The sequence below is a fragment of the Microplitis mediator genome, chromosome 9 (genome assembly GCF_029852145.1).
Source record: "Microplitis mediator isolate UGA2020A chromosome 9, iyMicMedi2.1, whole genome shotgun sequence".
NCBI lineage: Eukaryota > Metazoa > Arthropoda > Insecta > Hymenoptera > Braconidae > Microplitis > Microplitis mediator.
The window spans coordinates 8,760,683-8,782,522 of NC_079977.1; the positions used below are offsets into that span (position 1 = coordinate 8,760,683).

The 21,840-nt window shown below is 31.4% G+C and overlaps 1 protein-coding gene across 4 annotated transcripts in view; it reads right to left on the reverse strand.

Moving 5' to 3' along the window:
• LOC130675058 (putative polypeptide N-acetylgalactosaminyltransferase 9) overlaps nucleotides 1-21,840 on the reverse strand; it is a 207,098-nt gene that overhangs the window by 118,275 nt on the left and 66,983 nt on the right. Inside the window, exon 2 of one of the 4 annotated variants that reach the window (XM_057480518.1) lies at nucleotides 20,827-20,942. The exons of 2 other annotated variants lie outside the window; for them this stretch is intronic. The gene's annotated coding sequence lies outside the window, so the exon portion shown is untranslated. Of the gene's footprint in view, nucleotides 1-18,198; nucleotides 18,349-20,826; nucleotides 20,943-21,840 lie in introns of those variants that run through there. One more of the 4 variants, XM_057480517.1, reaches the window with a different exon arrangement.

The following is a 21,840-nucleotide window of genomic DNA, read 5'->3' on the forward strand; positions in this document are numbered from 1 at the left end:
GCAGTGAACAATTGTGTTGAATCAAATAAAAACTTTGAAAAATAAAAAAAAATACATTTGGCTGAAGGAAATATTTATGTAATTTAATAAAATGGTCATCAAGTCATACATTTACTTGAATCTGAAAATTTTTCTTCTCCGTGTACACAAAGATGATATGGTGTCATAGTGACGTCGGAGTACTGATTATCTAACGGACATCGAAATACACATGTTTTCAAAATTTCTATGGCCACAGTAGAATTAACGATGATTATATTACACACTACTCTGAATTCAATAAATTTGACTATGGGCCTTGGTAACTGTTGCAACGTATTTATTATACTTTCCGTTAGTTAGCCAATATAGTCCAGCGTTACTATGACACCCCAGAATTTCGAACAAGCATAATTTCTCCGTGAATAGTATACTATTCAAATTAAAGTACCCATTTAAAGCGAAATTTTCAAAAGCACTTTCACAGTCATGCAAACTAAAATTCTTTTAAGTTAATGATAAACATGAACATTGACTTGTATATTAAAATGTCAATAAACCATGAAGGATTTGGACTCATTCATAATTGTTATAAGCATTCGTACATCATACCACAGAAACAATTAATTGTGAGATGGCTCAAGCGAAAGTTATATTTGCTTTTAACTTATTACTCAACTGGTTGGTTTGAAAACAGACTACTGAAACTATGAAGCAGCACTCACCCACACCCACGCACACTTACATTTGCATACAGATCACCAGATACACACGAAACTTTGTTCAAGATCAATGTTATAGTAAGTAAAGACACATAAATACAAATTCAAGTAGGTTATGCACACACATGTACCTTTCAAAATTTAACTTCTTTATCTATAGAGCCGTTCAATATATAATATAACAACTTTCTCATATTTACCGCCATTGTACCAGCAAATTCTACGCTCAGATGACTCTCAAGCTATTTCGACAACCAATTTATGTTTCATATATTTTTTTTACAAATAAAAAATTCATCTTGTGCATATATCTATATGTTGTTGCCATCCAACCGTGTAATATAAAAAAAGACAGTGTTCACTGAAACGATAGATGAAATACACGCGGAAATCGGATGTAATAAGAAAATAGAGTGAACAGTGTTTAGATACTGAAAAATTCAAGTACAGTGTAGTCATAAGCTCTTTGTATTTTTACTATACATTAGGGCGGTCGAGCCAGTAAATGCGCAGCGAAGGGTTTTACTTATAAATGTGTTACTATATTTTCAGTTCAAAAGTCAAAAATCAAAACTATGATACTATTAGATAGATAAAAATCTATACTATCACCTTCATTCATTACAGACTTAATTTAATATGTACACGAAAAAAAAATGTAGTTACTACAACAACAGCAGCTGTAGTTGAGGTTAGTACAAGTTGGAGTAAAGGAATGCCAACTCCAACTTGGAATAACCTCAACCACACGTGAAGTAACGTCAGTACTACCCGGAAAAAAATGATCAGACCTGACCAAACATGAAAAATGACCGGGCATGCTCAAACCTGATCAGGTCTGTTAATATCTGATCAGGTATGTTCATGCCTGTTCATACCCACCTGGGTAAAAAATTATATATGAAAAATAGCCCTATATAATTATATGTAATGATGCATAACTATGTATAATTATTTCTATAAAAATAAAAAAAAAATTCTGGGCGTGTGCAGGGTTTGAACCGTGGACCTCGCACTCGAAAGTTTGACCCACTACCCGTTGACCTAAGAGATTGACTTGAAACAAAAATTTCGTATGAACTTCAAGTTATGAAAATCATATACATGATAGATTCTTAGTCAACAAAATTTTATATCCAACATTAATTATTAATTATTGGTATATAAGTATGTAGAATTATAAATAGGTTATATATAATTATAACTCCGTTAGCTATATATAATTATAAATGAGTTAGTTATGTATAAATATAAGTTTTTTAAATTTAATCCCATATATCAGTGTGGATCAGACATGAACAGGCATGGTAATGCATGATCAAGCCTGAACTTATTTAACGCTTCAGACATGATCATGCATGAACAGGCATGATTTTATCTGATATCAGGCATGAACAGGCATGATCATACATGAACAGGCATGGTCATGTCTGAACATTTATTCCCGGGTATTCATGTATCCTTTCCTGCATATTGGAGTACTCGCTACTTCAATGATTTACTACAATATTGTGGTTAGAAATTTTTTTCGTATGGGGTAGAATTTTTCGTATGAGATTCTGCATGTACACATACTTTCCTGATTCACAGCATTTAACATTTAATATTTTGTAATAAATTTTAATCTATAGCTTACATCAAATGCACTTGAAGAAATTTTGAGTTGCAGTAACTAAAACATTTCAATTAAAGCGTTTGGTTGAAACGCTTAGATGGGTATTTAACACTGCATAATGTCAATTGTTTAGTCGCTGTGACTATTCCATTTTCTCTTTGTGTGTATTACAATTAACTGTCTCACGTTACTCGGAAAATATTTACAAATTAAATGTTTATTTACACATAATGGTTGGGATTTTATCTCATACCACATGACTTTGAATGAACCTTCAAGCTTTTAGAGAGAGACATTAACATTATTGTCAATTTCCTATTCATATCAATTCATCAAATCCTATTAAATACAATCAAAGCAGTTTTACGTTTTAAAAACTTTTCATTTTCATATATTTATTTATTATTTAAGAATTTTGAAGATGATTAAAATTTTTAGCTTGCTTATTGTATGTGGTCGACATTTTTTAAAGAAATTTGACACACAATAAAGCTGTAAGACTTAAATTTCATAAACTCTATTAACTACACAGAAAAAAAGGATTTCTTGAGGCGAGTAAAAGTTTCTTATGCCCAGAAATTCTGTTTTTCTGGGTAGTGACAAATTTATATAAAAATTAATACAGTACAATCTGGTTATAAGCAACTAATAAGAGGTGTAAAAGAAAAATTCATTGGAAATGGGCCTCCCCTACTACTATTTATTAACTCAGCGACTGCTTGAGTTTACGTATACATGTGTTGTGTTTCATACTGCGCTTTTTTTGTAAGCAAATGACGTTTTTCGTAATCTAGGTTTTTTTTTTTTTTTACGTTCATTAACCTCAATTGATTATAAATTTATAAATCAACACTTCATTTGACTAACAATTATTTTGTTATGTTTAAATTATTTACAATTTGGCAGCATCACATGTAGTACAATCTGGTTATAAGCAACTCCCTACATCTACTACCGCTCGCCGCAGAAAGGTACCCCCACTCTCGCTTTGTTTACTGAAGCCGATTCGAATTTGGATGTGCACTTCTTTCATAAGCAAAGAACATAATATTATATTTTTTCTCTAATATGGATATACAACTCCCAAAGAGTAAGCTTATGAATTTTGTCCGTACTTTTTTTTATTTCGGGTATTGGGTCTTGCACGGAAAGATTGGAACCCGACTGGTTACTGTTCTGCACCCGACTCAGTACGGTGCTGGAAGAAAATGTTTGCAAAAAAGAAAATTGTGGTGCAGCACTGTTCGGAACCTGACTGAGTGATTTGCGCACACGACTCAGTCAGGTTATGAATAGTAATCAGTGTGGTGTTGCACCACAATCCAAGCACTGTAACCAGTCTGGTGCTGCACATGAATGACTCCTGTGCAGCACACGAATGAGTAACGTCTTAAGAATTCTGAGCCGAAGATTTTCGAGTACACTACTGACTAATGTGTATCACACGAATAGTTATGGTTCCGCACCGTAATCATTCGGGCGCTGCACCACATCGAGTATTTTCTTCCAGCACTGTACTGAGTCGGGTACAGAACAGTAACCAGTCGGGTTCCAATCTTTCCATGCGAATTTAACATTTTCCTGTGGTATAAACTTATAGCTTATTGATGTTTAAAAAACACCCAATGAAGAAAATATATCGTCAATTCGCCGACAAATGCTTGCTATTGAAATTGATTTCCAAGCACTCTGTCTATAATTGGATTTTTGCTTGTCAAAAACAAATGAAGCCACGATTCTACACAATTACCAATTTTTGATGCAAATAAAAAGTTGAATATAATTTATAGGAGTCAAAAAATATGAATTTCGTTTATTCACTTGACCAATCATCTTGTATATTCATAATTCCATTTTATGTAATACGATCGGGAGTTGTTGGGTCACGTCTTCTTGAAGATTTTATGCATGCACATGAGCGTTATCACTTGTACCCAGACCAGTGCACTGTTTTAACGCAATAACTTTAATAAAAACGTACCAGTATCAACTATAGTTACTGGTCTGTATGACTGTACCACACTCTTGTGTACAGTTTAAAATATAATATATACAACGAAACACATAGAGAGCCTCAAGGGAAACATACAAAGATAGATATATCTCTCTGAACAGTACTAGCAGCCACTTTATCTGTAAATGGAAATTATCCTCGACGTTTTCCACAGCTCTAAGTACCCATACATACACTTTTCATCTGTATAGCAGTACATCTTATCTTAAGCGGTTAACAGATCATTAAAACTTAACTTTAATTACCCAAGAGACTGTTAAAAAGTGTGTTGGCGATAAAAGATATAATAATAGTAATAATGACGATAATGATTTTAGCTGAGTTTAAATAAATGAAGAGAGATCGTAGTAGATAAGACGCGAAATTTAAATTTAAAAGAAATTAATAAAGTTTATTATTTTTCAAGTACTAAGTTGTAATTGAATTTTAAAGAGAAAATGTTTGGGATTAGTGAGATGAATAGTAATTTGAATTACTAAACAATAAAATGGCTGATGAAATTTAAAACAAAGTGGTATCACTTTATTCGCGGTCTGGTAATATCAAATTCAAAGATTATTATCTTACTTTAACGGAGGTTTATGGCGAAAACAAAGAAAAGGATCGAATTTTCGCAGTGTGATGATTACTACTCGAGATAACCGCGGAATTAGTCTAATTATTGTTGGATTGCAAGCAACCCTTGTCACGTTTGCACGCTGGATTTGTGTTGGTTTGGGTTTGGGTGTGGGTGTGGGTATTATTGTACTGAGGGCATTTGACGCATCGGTGTTTAATGTTGATGCTGTTGCTCTGGCTATGGTTTTGGTTTTGATGCTAGTTCTGCTGATGCTTTATTGCTATCTGTTGTTCCTACTTGAGCTAAAAGTGCCAGAGTAGAGTAAAGAGCATGATGTTGAAATCATGTCATTTTGTTACTCCAATTTACATAAATTGGGCAAACTCTATTAGCACATCGTAATCATACGATGTCAAGTTGACTCGATGGGTTGAATACTCAAGTTTATGTGCATGTGGATATTATAAATTGTTGGGTGACAAGTGACATTTTTTTTTATTTCATCGATTTGAATAAAAAATTTAAATTTCAAATGCTGTATAAGATTTCATTTTATAGCCCCGAGTCTCTACACTGTAAAAAATAACCGAGGCAAGTCCAAGCGGTGTAGGTGTTAAAATTTGCGGTGTTAAATTTCAACAGCGAAAGCGGTGTGAAAATAACGCCGCCGCCGGTGTAAATATTCTTTACCGGTGTTACATAAAATTTCTCGGTGTTAAAACATTTTACTTTGGGAATATTTTTACTTTCTCGATCCCTACAGTTAAACAGTATGCGTGTGTGTCTATGTGTTTGAGTGCGTGTGTGTGCGCGTGTATATGTGTGTGAAGATATTTTTTGTGTCTTATAAGCTTTCCAAAGTTAATACTCTGAGCGGACGCAGTTTACCCCGCTTTTACACCGGTTTAACACCAGTATTTTAACACCGCCGAATTACGCCTCCTACATCGGTGTAATTTCATTTTAACACCACGCAGAGTTAAAATGAGTCCATTTTTAACACCGCTCTTTTTATAGTGTATATATCTATAGATAATTTACTTGATTATTTAGTCGAAATTTTTTTTGCGAAGTTATGATTTAAAAAAGAGAATTAAGTAAAAATTGATAATTTTTTCTTTTTAAATAGTACGCTGTGAAAAAAATGTTCAAGTCCTAATTAAATGAAAGCTTAATTGAAGCTTTAAAACGAGTGGTCGAATGTCAGTACATTTTTTACCATTAATTTATTTTTTTTGAGAAAAATCGACTTTTTTGCTTTGTCTTTCAGTAAAACGCGAACGAATCAAAATTGAAAATTAAAAAAAAAGCAATGAAAGCTTAAACAATGGGCTTTTAGATAAAATTATTCGTTGTAAGCTCAAACAATTTTTTTTTAATATTAACGGAGTAATAAAGATTAATTTAATAAATACTTAAATTTGCCTTTAGTTTATTTGCTAAATAGTATATAACACCAAAGGAAAATAGTAGAACATTCCAACCCGCCGAAGACTCGGGTAGGTAATTATACACGCGGGTTGGAATGTCCTACTTTCCTCCCGTGGTGTGTAATATACTAATTAGCTACTTCATTATTATCATTATTATTATTATTATAGACGTGGAAAGTATACTTTCAAAGCTTTCACGGAAAAAAAATTGTGGTTCTTCTGGCTACAATGTTGTAGTAAAACATTGTAGTAGCGAGTACTCCAGTATGTAGTAAAGGATATTGTACATAAATAGTACTGACGTTACTACACGTGTGGTTAAGGTTATTCCAAGTTGGAGTTGGCATTTCTTTACTCCAACTTGTAGTAACCTCAACTACAATTTTTTTTCCGTGTTAGAATAAACTTTCATTTTCTGTAAGATCATTTGTCATAAATTTATATTACACGCCAAGGGCGGAAAGTAGGATATTCAAACCCGCGTGTGTGCCTACCCGAATCGAAGGCAACAGTGGCAAACACGCGGACACCTTCCTCCGTGATATGAATACTATTTTTCATCAGATCTGCAACTGAAAGTTTAAATTTTTTACGGATGGCGCATGCACTGTAATTTTATCATTAGTTTTCTCACAAGACAAAATAACGGCTTTAATTTCTCTAAACAAAGGAAAAACTAAAATTTTCGGTGCAGATTCGATGAAAAAATATTAATAATTAATTTTTTTTTCAAAATGAAATTTCCTGAGTTTACAATACGAAAATTTTTTACAAATTATTTTTAGCATGACACTGTTGATCAGATAAAATAAAACATTTTCTCTTGTTGTATAAACTCAAATTCTTTATTGCCGGAAGTGATGTAAAAAATGTTCATTTATTTATAAAACAATGATGTGCAACTTTCATTTTCAATAATAGAAAATAAAAATAGTATGGAATGTTTGAGGTTAAGGAAAAATAATTTAAAATTGTGTCACATTGCAAGAAGATATATATATGATCGTATGCACACCAATACAAGAGGTCATTTGCGGAGTCGCGTACACTTGAGTGTCGGCATTGGGAAAGTGTGCCGTTTAAAGGTCAGCGCATCGTTGTCTCGCGCTCCTAAACTAAGTATATGAGTATTTGCTACACCATAAAACCTGAAACGTATATACATATACATAAATGCCTTTTACTTCCAAGGGTTGCGAGATGAGGATAAAAATGGTCATGGACCTCGAACTAACATCTTAAAGATATGGTAAGACAGAGTAAAATAATAATAAAAGAAGGATGTTAAATAAAAAGGAGATACTGTGATGCACGAGGATCCCCGAAGGGTTCTCTTCTTTGCAGTCTCTAAGAAAGACTATGCGATCACCTTAATGCCACAACAGCAACAGCAACAATAACAACAACAACAACAACAACAACAACAACAACTTCAATACAAGCAAAGTTTCCAAGAGAAATAATTCTTTCGTAAAAACCGGTTCAAGTCGTGCTATGCGGATAACTTGATCTTCTATAACCTTATACCTATATAACTCGAGACTACTTCTTCCTCTTCTTCACTTATTTATCTTCTTCGAGATGGAATTCATTCCCAATACTTTTTAATCTATCATGACGATTCTTTACTGGGAAAATCAATTTTGCATACTCGATATTTACAATAACAATTTAAAGTTATTCATTTTTAAATAACAAATTACTCTAGGAAACATTTATTCACTTTTATATTATCTAATGATGAGTAATATCATTCAATTTTATTCATTGCAAAAAAGAAAAAAAAAAGTAAGTACCCACGATGGAATCCGACCCGTGAACTTCAGGTTAAGAACCTGATCATTAACTATAATCTAAATTTTTACGGCAAAAATATATTTTTTTAATTACTTCCTTGATAGTATTCCTTGGGATGCATAGGAAGAGTTTTGCTTTTGAGGAATGACGGCAAACTATTTTTTATTCAACTTAATTCATCAACAGAAATTGTAAAATTCAAAACGACAGTTTTTAGCATTTTCTGGAATCTTGACAGAAAAAATTTCATGCGATCAAAAATTTGTTTCCACCTCCGAGAATAATTGTTTTAAAATTCTCATTAACTGTAAGAGCGCAAATAAGATATTAGTTTTAGTTTCATTCATTACTTTGAATGTGAGAAAGAGGGCGGGTGACGTTTCACTTTAAGATCAGTACATCACTTTAAAATCCTGTTGCAGCAACAGGATTTTATTCCGTTGCTCTCACAGGATGTGTCCTGTTGCTGTAACATGACAATCCTGTTGCTGCAATATGACAATCTTGTTGCAGCACCTATTTTTTTTTCCGTGTACCTGGGTTTTACTTCCCACCTTGCCTATTTTTCTTTATCATTTTCTGAGAAAATGCGAAGGTTATTTATTTTTGAACAATTAATAATAATTTAAGGTCATTAAGAAGTTATAATAAATATCTATTAAAATAAATTCATTAAAAACGTTTTTATTATCATTTCACGAAAAAACAAAAAAAAAATGGAAAACCGCCTGACCCTGCGGGCCAGCCCCAAAACTTCGCGCTGTTTTCGAGCTCAGGGAGCTCAGAAACAATATTACTTGTAAATTACTCGAAGAGCTCAAAAATTTGTTGGGCCGGTAAAACGTACCTTCACTGAAAAATTATAATTTTTGTCCGATGATATCTTTGGATGGAATGAACCGATTTGAATGTTCTTGGGGACATTCGAAAAGGCTCATCAAGACTTAAAACTGATTACATTTTGAGGCGAATCGGGCAAGTGGTTTATAAGTTATACGCAAAAAAACAAAAACAAAAAAAATTTTTAATTTTTATTCTTCGTATAACTCGTAAACTACATAAGCGATCGACCCCAAAATCTAATCAATTCTAAGATTTGGTGAGCCCTTTCGATTGCCACCAAGTACGTTCAAATCGGTTGATTCGTTCCAAAGATATCGTCGGACAAAAAAAGTTCACACACCCACACACACACATACACACGGACGTCCATGCGGGAATAGTCAGAATAGCTTCCTAGGACCTCAAAATGTCGATATCTGATGAAAACTCGATTTTCGGAAATCGGACCGAAACCAATAACTTCCTTTCTTTTGAAAATTTACAATTTTCTTAGCGGGAAGTTAAATATATATACTGAGCATTTTCTATTAACAAAATATTTAATCTAAAATATTCAAATGGATTTCAAAAAAATTTACTTGATATTTATAAATAGAAAAAAAAGGTTTCGTACTTCAAAAGATTTAAATATAAACTAACACATGTACGGAAATTTTCGAAGAGAAAAAAGTCTGAGGTTTCATACTATTTATTTTTTAACACGTAAGCCAAGTAATAAATTACAGCGGGTATAATCCAGAGAACGTTGTACCACCTCAACGATATTCTTCACAACCACCACCTCGAAAACGGGCTGCTTTCTTTGTATGTATATCCCACAAACTTGCAAAGCCCAAGTGCGCGCCCGAGAGACCTGCTGCGAGAACTGAAAATTTTCTTGCGCACGTTGGCAAAAGTCAGCCAAGAGTGTTGGAATGTGTATAGAAAGCAAACGAACAAGAGGAAGAGTACGATATAGATTAAAAAAAAAAAAAAAAAAAAAAGAACAACTAGAACGACCGCGTGGCATTGTAAAGCTGAGTTTTTACGGCGACACAAGCTCACCCTCGCTGCCTCCCGAGGGAGAATGAGGAATCGATACATGTGCGAGGTTATCGACGACGTTATTTTATCTTATTTTTTTAATACCCCGAAAAATACATATCCTACAGACACAGCTGCGAACAGGTTAATATCCAACTTTTGGCTTAAATATTTTATTATTTATCCTTCATAAAAAAAAAAAGTTCACTCCTCAGAATTTAGAACAGAAATTTTTGTTTTTTGTAACTACGACCTGTTAAATATTTAACTAAATTATGTTTTAAAATTCAGTTCAATAAATTTTTTACTTATTCTCCTACGAGTGGGAATTTTTAGTAAATAATTCAACAAAGATTTGAAAATGAATTGAATTTTTATTTTTTTGTAAGTATTTATGCCTTGTTCGGTATTTTTCATTAAATATATGAGTTAGTAACAAAGCTACAGCGAATAAAATTTTTCTTTCAGTGATCACCAACAAGATCGGGAAAATTTATTATTTATAGTTATTAAAAACAAATTTATCTAGAATTTAAAAAAAATTCTTTAATTGGCCACCACTGACTATGTTACTGGAGATCAAAAATAAAAAAAACTGTTTTTTTTACTAAAAAAAAAAAAAAAAATTTTAAACTTGACAGTAATTAGGATTGCTAGTTTCGTTCTAACGATAAACGCACACTTTTGATACGTAAATGAATATTAACAAGCCCACGCATACGACGATACACGAGTCCAACCGCAAAGTGGAATATGTACATATAATAATATATAGATCTATTGCTCGAGCAATGCCCAACAGCACGATCACCAGTACCTCGTTATATTGCCCGTGGTATTTTCCTAAATAAATACGGGACAAACAATAAATCGTTTACAAATGCAACCCTCTCCCAACCTCATCCGTTTACACACGTGTGCCTTTATTTTTTTTTCAACCCATCAAAAAAATATAAAAAATAAATTTATGGTTTCGCGGTGCGGTTTCCAATGCCGATCACTAAATAATGATACACACTCTGCCAATTAATGTTTCCCGATAAAACTCAGCCCTCCCGCCTATCCGCAAAACTTGCGGATTAGCTCGTGGATATATTTTTAATTAAATGCTGGTATTATTTATATAACGCATTTATTTTTTAAACAAAACCAAATTATTGGAAGAAAGTAATTATTGATGTCATAAAAAATTTAATCAATTGGTCAATTAATTATTTTTATTTATTTAAAAGCGATAATTCCACAGACTCTTAAGTGATTACTTTAATGATGAAAGTATTTGTATTCTGGGTTAGAGATTTAAAAATCAAGGACGCAAAAAGGTCTCTGAAGATGCGCGTCATCATTTAAGAACCGGTTTTAAAAGTTGAGGTATTCCGATATTTTATCTATGATGATTTCCAATTGTGAAAGTCTTGTCGGCGATTTGATGAGTATTTTATGTATCCATAAGATTTTTATTTTTATTCAACTTTTCATGAAGCATGAATCCCGGAGGTGTACATAGTCAATGAGTAGATCGAGTTGAGATTATGTATCGAAGGTGTTCCATGTAGTTCTGTCGTGCATGAAGATGCGCTTGATCATCATGGAGATTTTAAATCCACCGGATGGTCCATTGTGTAGTAAAAAAAAAATAGAAATAAAAAGTATAAATATTTCCGGGAGACATTTACGCTAAATGAATTCCTGACTGTTTTTATATGTGAAATCGAGAGAAAATTTCAACCGTTACTAATTTTTTTTATTATTATTTTTTTAATGACTAAAATTTTGAGCAAGGCGGCAATCGAAAGAGCTTGTTGGCCATCAACTGTCCTGAAAATTTCAGATCATTTGATCAAGTAGACTCGAAAACATTTGCGAATTATAAAAAAAATTTTTTTTTTTTTTTGTGTTTTTTTATTTCTTAGAAACAACTTAGACGATCGTCTTCAAAATCTAATCAGCTCTAGAACTTAATAAAACGCGTCGATTGCCGCCTTAACCATCTCAATCGGTTAATTTGTTCGAAAGATATCGTTGGAGAAAGAAATGTTGAAAAACGGTTTTTTTCTATCATCTTTGAAGTGACTTATCCGATCAATTTCTAAATTTAGTCAGCTTTGAAACGAAGTAAAACGCTTCAGTTGCCGCACTGAACGTTAAAATCTGTTGATTAGTTCAAAAGATATCGGCGTCGAAAAATTAAAAAAATAACAATTTATCTCGTTTTTCCCGGATAACTCAGAATATAATTTACCGAATGGTCCAAAAATCAATCTAGTTCTCCATCTTTATAGTTTCTTTCGATTACCACGAAATGTAATGTAAAAAATTCCTGAGTACACTTATTTTATTGAAAATTATCGTGAATAAAAATTTTAAAATAGCTTGTTCATTAATTATTTTAGATTATTATAAATTTCCAAACTTGAACATATAACTTAACTTGTGTGTGCTTGAAAAGGTCATAGAAAGCAATTGCAGTCAGGAAAGTGTTTTCGAGCTCGAAAATGTATTCACAATATTTTCGAGCTCCTCCAGCTCAAAAACAGCGAGAAGTCCTGGGGCTGGCCCGCAGGGCCAATCGATGGCCAGATTTTTTTTCATGGAATTTTGTAGAAATAAAGCCCGAAATTTTTCGTTTTGTTAAAATTTTTTTTATTTTTATCACAAATTAATTGATTTCAAAATGAAAACAGCTTGAAAGTAAATTAATCTTTGCTGTGATAATTTGTTTATATACCACACCTGAAACGTGAAAGCATCGAGTATATTTTACCGCCATAACTGTTTCTCTTATTCATATAGCGTTATGTATTCATTTGCGTTAGGAGTTTATAATAACTAGAAATTCTGATATATACGATGAATGTATTTTTAAATTGTTTTACTTTAATATATATGTAAAAAAGGGCGATTAAAAGTTTGTTTATAGTGGCATCCGTTGGTCCGTAAGATTGAATGTTACCACGATAAAGCTTGACAGACAAAATTAATAAACTCAATATCTTTGTGAAAAGTTTTCATTCATCTTTTAGATGATGCCTTTTAAAGTTCGGTAGAGAAATCCTTATCAGTCAAAAAATAGCAAAAATTGATGCATTTTTTAACATTTTTTCTAAATTTATCATTCATTTATCTTTCTGTTTTCTATGAGTAGATTTGGATACATTTTGTTCTCTTTTACACGTGTCCGTACACACTTTTTTCTCCTTTTTTATTTATCATCTTCAGACCCTGAGTACACATACGTGTACTTGCAATATTTTGATTTTGAGACTTATAACGGCAATATTGTGATAAATAATTCAATCATTGGCGTAATCTCCACGAATATTAGTAATTATCAATACACATACAGCAGTGTATCACTTGACCTCGCAAGAACACAAAAACGCTTAAGTACTTTTATTCGATTTACTTGCGACCTCGGTCTGAAACGGTTATTTATTTAGTAACACCCGCTACAGCATTACGGCGTAAAATGAACATAAAAAATAAAGAAGAAAACCAACCATCAATAACGAAGATTTTTCAAATATTAATCGTGGATTTAAGAGATTATAATTAATTTTTTTGCATACTTCGAACGCGAAGCTCTACTGTCGACAACTTCACAATTTTTTTCTTTTACTAAAATTAATAGGGGTATGTTATACCAATTGACTCTACAAAAATAATACCAAAAATGAGGAAAAATGTAAGTTACATTGTTGATTTCATGTAAGCGTTTGAAATTTGAATGTTTGTATTAAATTTTTTTTTTTTTTTTTTTTTTTTTTCATTTTTGCACACCCCAGTCTTTATTCTCATTATCGTGGAAGGTGTACATTCTTAAATTTTCCATGATTTAGTATGGTGAATGTCAAGCTTTATTCAAACTTAGCAGGAATTATGCTTATTTGTTTGTTTGATAAACATAAAATGCATACGTAGATCATAAACAATTTAAAAATACCAAGAAGACTTTGTCATTACATGAGAAATTTTTAGTAAAAGTTTCACCGTAACAACCGTAAATGATTCTTTGAACAATTCAACTTAAAACATATTATAAAAATTTAGTAATTATAATTGGGTAGTCATATATGGACTGCATGCTCATCCCATTTATTTTACTAATATTATTATTATTACTTATTATTTATGGTTATTATCGTTGGTGCCATTCATGGAGAAAATTATTAAAGAATGAGTAAATTTAAAAATTATTATTCATGAATAATAACTTTTAAATTTAAAAATAATTAATGACCGTTACTTGCGTTAAGAAATTTTAATTATGTTTTGTATATTTGCGGGAAATTATAAAATAAAAATATAAAAGTTGTTTGGTAATTTCGTAAATATACAAGTAGGGACAGACGAGTTTACGCAATTAGGTAAGATAGGAGGCTCTGGAAACCACATAATTGATAGCTATTTCTCAATTGGATTCGTCTCGGCTCCGTGAATCTCTCCGGCGTCTCGCAAGAAAACCGCGTGTACGTTCGCTAAATATTGCTAGACTAAATTGGATTACCTTCCGTATCGATGTGTTTTAATTAATATTCGGAAGAGAAATCTTCATTTTTCGAAATTATTAATAAAATGTTTTAAATCTGAACCAATTAATGGTTCAAACTTCCAATTTTTAACAAGACAATTTAAAATTTTTTTATTAAATAATAAAAATTTTCAAATTTTAGATGAAAATCTAACATCTGAATTATATTAAAACAATAATTTTACTATTAAAATCAATAGTTTGAGATATTTTTAACTTCCCGCTATGAAAATTGCAAATTTTCAAAAAGAGCTGAGTTATTGGATTTGATTCGATTTTCGAAAATCGATTTTTCATCAGATCTCGACGTTTTAAGATCCTAGGGAGCTATTCCGACTATTTCCGGATGGAAGTCCGGCCGTGTGTGTGTAAACTTTTTTTGTTCGACGATATCTGTGTAACGAATCAACCGATTTGAACGCTCTTGGCGGCAATCGAAAGGGCTCACTAAGACTTAGAACTGATTAGATTATGGAGTCGATCGTTGAAGTACATAGTTTACAAGTTATACGAAAAATAAAAATTAAAAAAAATTTTTTTGTAAGTTTTTGTTTCATAACTCGTAAATCGCTCAACCGATTTATTTCTAAATATGATCAAATTTAAGTCTCAACAAACTCTTTCGATTGCCACAAAACCCAATATTATCGGACAACAATTACTTTTTCTCAGCGAAATGTGTATATTTTCGGTTTAGTCGTTTTTCGAGCTCCCAGAGCTCGAAAAGAGTGCCAAATTTTGGGACTGGCCGCAGGGTCAACCGTTGCCTAGTTTTTTTTTTTTGGTAACCCATCTTATAACGTCTTATTGAATAAATTTGTGTGCGGTATGTAAATATATAAGAGGTAGATAGACTGTAGGTAAATATATAGATTAAAACCTGTTTCGCTGAATATTGAATCGTGTGAACTATTGACAAGCCAATCAACCAATAGCAGTGTATATATATAAATATATACATATATATTAGGTGGGCTTAATAGGGAAACTAGGATATCAAGGACCTAAAAGGATAAAAAGAATGAGCGAAAGAGAGAAACGGGTACGGGAAAATGCTTGTACATAAATCACAGCAAGTTGCGCTGCTGCACCGGAAATAAAAAAAGAGAGGACGATTTTTGGATTATTGCCAAGTGGGTTGGGGTTGGAAAGTGAAAGACGAAATGAGGATCACGAGTAAGAGTAAGGATGAAAGCTAGAAAAGTTTGCTATTCGTTTAACTCATGCCAAGGGAGCTTACCCAATTTTTTTTTCTTTTTGTGAGTGATAGAAGAAGAAAGGGCTTAAGCAATGAATAGCTTTAGTGAGTAGGAGTAAAATGTAAGATTGACGAATCAGCGTGCTTTACTTTTGTAATCGTCAGTTGAATTTTATATCATGATTCATTGATCTCGGGTTTTGTTTTTCGAGCAGCTTTACTTTGTTGAAAATAAACTTTTTGGTACGTATATTTTTCTATTGTAAATTAGTACAATCATCATTGTGGTTTTTTTGCGACTGATTGATTGAATTGCGTGAAAGATTTTTGTCTAAGGAGTAAACAATTGATTTTTTTTGTATTCACATTCTTTTTATCTAAAAATTTCTTATTTTGATCACTATTAACGTTTAATTTTGATTTTTTTACTAATAATTTCTTAATTTTCATTGAAAAAAATCATCGCTTTAATATTTGACTCCATATTTTTATCATAAATAACAAAACTTCATTTTAAATCAATTCCCAAGAATTTGATTTTTATACAAACTATTACTTATCTCTTAAGAAAAATAGATACGTTTTCATGATTTACGATAGATAATTTAAAAAGTATTGTTTTCACAAGAAAACATCTAAAAAAAAAAAGAAAAAAGAAGAGGATGGATCAAGGTAGATTTTTAAAAAGGGGTCACGAATGTCTGAACCATCAACTGAGCAAGTGCACTACGAACATTAATAAAAGATGATAAATGACGTAGTGGGTTAACGTTTAAATTTATTTCAAGATTTTCGGTGATGTATGTTTTACTACAATGCCGTAAGTACCACTTACAACTTGTAAAACGGGTTAAACAAGTCACCCATTAACATTTTATGATAAATGATTTTTTAAAAATCACAAAACAAAAATAGTAATAAATACATGTATTATTGTAAATTAATAAATCGAATCGAATAACGGACGAGAGACAGTGAAAACCATAGCCGATGCGTAAGCAAATTGTTTATCGCAACATCAGCATCGCGAATCCGCGAGCCTCTGATCAACTGAGTATACATAGATGTAAATACTATATTTCAAATATTACACAGCATGCAGTGTAAAAAAAAAAAAACAGAAAATAGAGGAGAGAAAGAGTAGGCAGAGAAAAAAAAATGTAAATGTTTGGTCAAACCAAATGTGGATATGCGAGATATTTGCTAATGTAATGACTATTTATAGAAATTTGTGATGTATAATATATATATACAATAAATTTGATATGTATATGTACAGTTAAAATATGCTCAACGACATGATGAATGACATGAGCCGGATGAGAGTGAAGCAAGAGACGTGAATATGATGAGAAAGCTGGTGATTGTTAACTCAATAGACATGTGCTCACAATCGGAAATTGTTACTGGATTTTATGAAATAATATATGCATGATGAGAGGTATGTTAGTTAATTCATTATTAACTCGAATTAATTATCGCATATATATTATATTTCTCTCGTAATACATATTAGTGTCATCATTTCCATAATATATTTTAATATACTGCTATTATAATAATTAACTTAAAAAAATTCTTTTGTTCAATTTAAATAATTAAATTGTTTAAATGAAAATTATTTTGTACTTTTTGAATTATTGAAATTTATTTTTACGTTATTAAATGTAAAGATCATATGAAACACCATTTTCGAGAAAAACTACTTTTTTGATTATAAATTATTATTCATGGGATCTAGAAAAGAGTCGGAAGATTTAATCTTCCAAATCAGGGCCACTATTAAATTTTTAACAAAAAAATTTTTTTGTTTTATCCTGGTTCATTGTACTTTGCAGTTTTGACTTGTTTTATTCCTTCTTTATTCAAGAAAATGATTAAAAAGAAAATCTTTTCTTTTACAAAAAAATTTTGGTCTTATTACCCAGGCTTGCCAATTTATCCTATTCTCTCTTAGTCATTTAGGATACAAATTTTTAAAGAAAGAAAAATGTTTTTTCTTTTGATGGGATTTTATTTTATCCTGGTTTTCCCCATTTTTAATAATTAAAAACACATTTTAAATAATCACTTTTTTTTTTCATTAAAAAAATATTTTTAACCATCTAGAACTTTAAATAATGAAAAGTAATTTCAAGTAATTCGAGAATCTTTAATGATTAAAAAATTTTATAAACTTTCAAAATCTTTCTTAAATGATGATAAATAGTTCTCTCGTTATTAATTAAAATAAAGTTATTTAAAAATAAAGTAATTTCCAAATAATCACGTCTTAAATCATTATAAACAATCCAGTATAGCTACTTTCAATAAAAAAAAAAATGTATGTTTTTTAAATTTATAAATCTGTAAAAAATGACTCATTAAACACTTTAAAAGAAAAATAATAATCATTAAAAAAATATATACTTTTTTAGTGAAATTGAATCAGTAAAAGAATAGCCGAATAAAGCCAATATTTAAAAAAATACAAAAGAGACTTACACCGTAACTGGTAATCTATGCAAAAAGCATAAAAAGCTGAATATAATCCAAGTAAAAGATATGTCACTACATCACTGTTATTTATGGATACATATATTTTTTTTTGTTCAAATAGTCGTTATGTTAGATAATGTGTTAAAACTGTTGAATCATAACTAAAGTCTTGAAATTTTAGTAGAAGTAAACGAAGCGGCTGCTATTCTTCACTGCGAGTACTATACTAGTATCATGGGAGTAGGTAATGTACCTTTTACCTTTAAATATGTAGGTAGCCACATAAAAGTATGATGATGCAAAAGAGCTATTCAATGGTTAGTATATATTCACTGTATAGTTATAGTATAGAAGACTGGCCGAGCTGTTAAGTACTTAACCGCGTGAATCCACTCGTACTCATCGTGGTCTTGGATTACCCAGTACAGAACAGTACTCTCAGTACACTGGTATGTATGTATAGTATAAGTATATAGAGAGTTGAGGATAACCAAAAGAGCTTTGCAACAGCACTATGACTATGACTACCGACTATCTGAATAATAACCACAACCGTCTCGGTAAATTACAGAAGCCTCCAAAAATTTAAATGCCTCGTGTGGTAGACCGCGGTTCCTATAATATAACCAAACACTTTTATCACTCACGAGCACCTAATGTGTAGTTTATAACACAGTACTGGTTTGTGTTAAATATAAGAAGAAGATGACTTTGAGACTTAACTCGCTCGTCCTCGGACCCGTCGTCGTCTTATTCGTGACTAGTACTGTTGCCGTTGGACTTGATTGCAGCTTACAGCGGATGAGAAGATGAAGAAAAAGAAAAAATAATACGGAGAAGAAGGAGGAGGAGATTGAGAAGAGACTACGGCATCCAAGTGGAACGACGGTGGTTCACGGTCACGTTTCCGGTTGCACGACTAGTCCATGACCTCGAGTGTCGCACAAGAAAACCGTGATGAGCTGGTAATACTCTCTAAATCGATCGATTTAATCCTATTTTGCTAATACTAAGCTCTCTAACATGTTCGTCATTGGTAATGTATTTAAATGTTACATTGGAAAGTAGATAAGTTTATTTAATGGATGTTAGGTTTCATTTTTAGAGGAGTGGATATATTGTACCAAAACCTTTCACTTGAAACTTGTTGTTGGAATCAGTTGGAATTTTTTATTGATGACGTCATAAGTGGGTTTTAAATTTTATGGATAAGTTGGTGCATTGTTGAGACATTATCAGTTTTGGGCGATTAAAATTTTATCAGATATGAAAATTAAAAACTTTTTGATTTATTTGTTTTGAACGACAAGTTGTTTAGGCAGCAAAATAAAGTTTTATGTTACCAGCAGTTTTTAAAAGTTCGTCTAGTTTTAAAGAGGATGCGGGCAAACGAGAAATGTTTTCGTTAAAAAATCAAATAAAATTTGAAAAAGATGGAAAATCCAAACGTGTACAACTCAATCGATCATGTTAGAATAAAGAATAATGGATTGAAATTTTAAAGCTAAGGTCATGAGATTTTTTATTTTTGACTTTAATAATTTGTTACTCAACATAAATACGCGACGTCTCTCAGACAATCAGTTAACAGGAGAAAAAAACAAATATTGATATCTAAGATATATTTTTTCATCTGAAATTTTTCAAATAAACGGCCATTTTTATAACGATAGTTACAGTTGTCATTTTTTAATGCACTATTATCAAGCCAATAATGTCGATAGCACTCAGTATTGAGAATTTATCCTACCAAATGATGGAACAGTGCGGTTTTGATTTTTGACTTAAAAATCGAACGCGAAAATCTAATTGACTCTACGGCCATCTATTATAATAATTGTATGTTAGTTCGTTAATTGATACTCTTTAGTCACCCGGGGCCGTATCAGAGACCCCTAGATCGAATTCTACTTGAATTCAGACGACAGTGGGGTAGCTACATGTGGCAACGTCGCCAAAAAGGTTATGACGCGCGCGAAATTTAATCTAAAATATATATATATTTTAAGAACTTCAATAAAACCACGAATTGCACCTTTTTTTTTTTTTTTAAAGAAAAGATGCAATTCGTGGTTTTATTGAAGTTCTTAAAATCTTATCAGTTTTCCCAAGTAGAGGCTACAAAATCCCCTTGAATCTGTGCCTCATCACCAAAGGAATTTGTAATTAAATCTTACCCTATCTTTGGACTTCAATTACCAGCATCTTCAGCCTAACTAATTAATTAATATAGATTATTAAAGTGCCCTTTAAAGATTAATGTCAAATATAATATTTATAATTACAAAATTAAAATTCAAACTAAAAATAAAAAATCCTTCAACATTTAGTAATAAATGAATATTGCTAATAATATTTTTTCACTCGTACATAATAAAGGCCTGGAATTGAATGAAAGCTATTCGAATGCAATCTCACAATACTGAAAAGATGCATCTCATACAAATGTTTTATCATTCAATGTCCAACATCGCAGGTATATGTAAGAAGCAAACAGAAAAAAAAAGACAAGTACATCTTGAACAATCGAGGATGTTCCCCCTCAAACTCCCTACCCAATGAGAAACCAGTCCGACATCCAATAAATTGCATTATTCAAGCCCAATCTATGCCCAAGAATTTTTTATCACCAACCTTTTTATTGTCCAGGTCAAATTACAACTTTTCCTCTGGCTTCGACACTATTATTTTTGTCTTTGGGAAATACGATTACGGGCACATTTCCATATATTTAATCAACTTCCGCTTACCTGAAACAAAAAATGTACAGTTGATATTTAAATAAAAATATATTATTATTTTTTTTTTTTAAATTGCTTGAAAATTTTTTTTTTAGCTTGGTCTTCTTTACGTGATAAAAAAAAATATAAACGTACGTGATGTTATTAATAACATAAAAAAATATAAAATAGTATGCAGTTTATCTCGGATGTTAAATATTTCACACAAACTGTCTATTTAGATAAAAAATTAGCTTTTAGATTGTGAAGATGATTTGTATCGGTAGACGTAAGCAATGATAATAAATAATGCGTATCGATCGATCTTAAGGCTTTAGTTTTATAGATAAATTTTATAGACGTCAAAGAATATATTTATATACATATATATTTATTTATATTAAATGTATGCATACCATGTAAGAATGGGAATAAGGATAAATACAGAAAAGAGGAGCATAACGAAGCGAAACCCCCTTTTGTAAGCGTTCGTCATCTTGCCACGTGCACATTGTACCTCGTAAGAAAGACAAATCGGACAGTTCTTGAAGACAAGCAAAACATTTGCCGTTTACTACGACTAAAGTACTGAAGTTTCATTAAAAGAAAAAAAAAATAAATAAATAAACGACATTTTGACTTGACAGTGGAAATAAGGATTAAATAGATGGAAGAGCTTAAAAAAATTTTAATTAAATTTTTTGCTTGTCGAATAAATATTTTATTGGAAAAATCTAAGTAAAGAAAAAGGGAAGAGAAATGAGAAAATTGAATGGAGATCAATTGGAATACGTTAATGGAAAGGAAATATTTTTATTGGCAGTGAGAAAAGCCATGATAAAAGTAGTGCTTGAGTATATAATTTTCTCATTGCGCGATTGGCTTTCAGGAGATGAGACCCAATTTTCTCGGTGAAAAAGAAAACTAG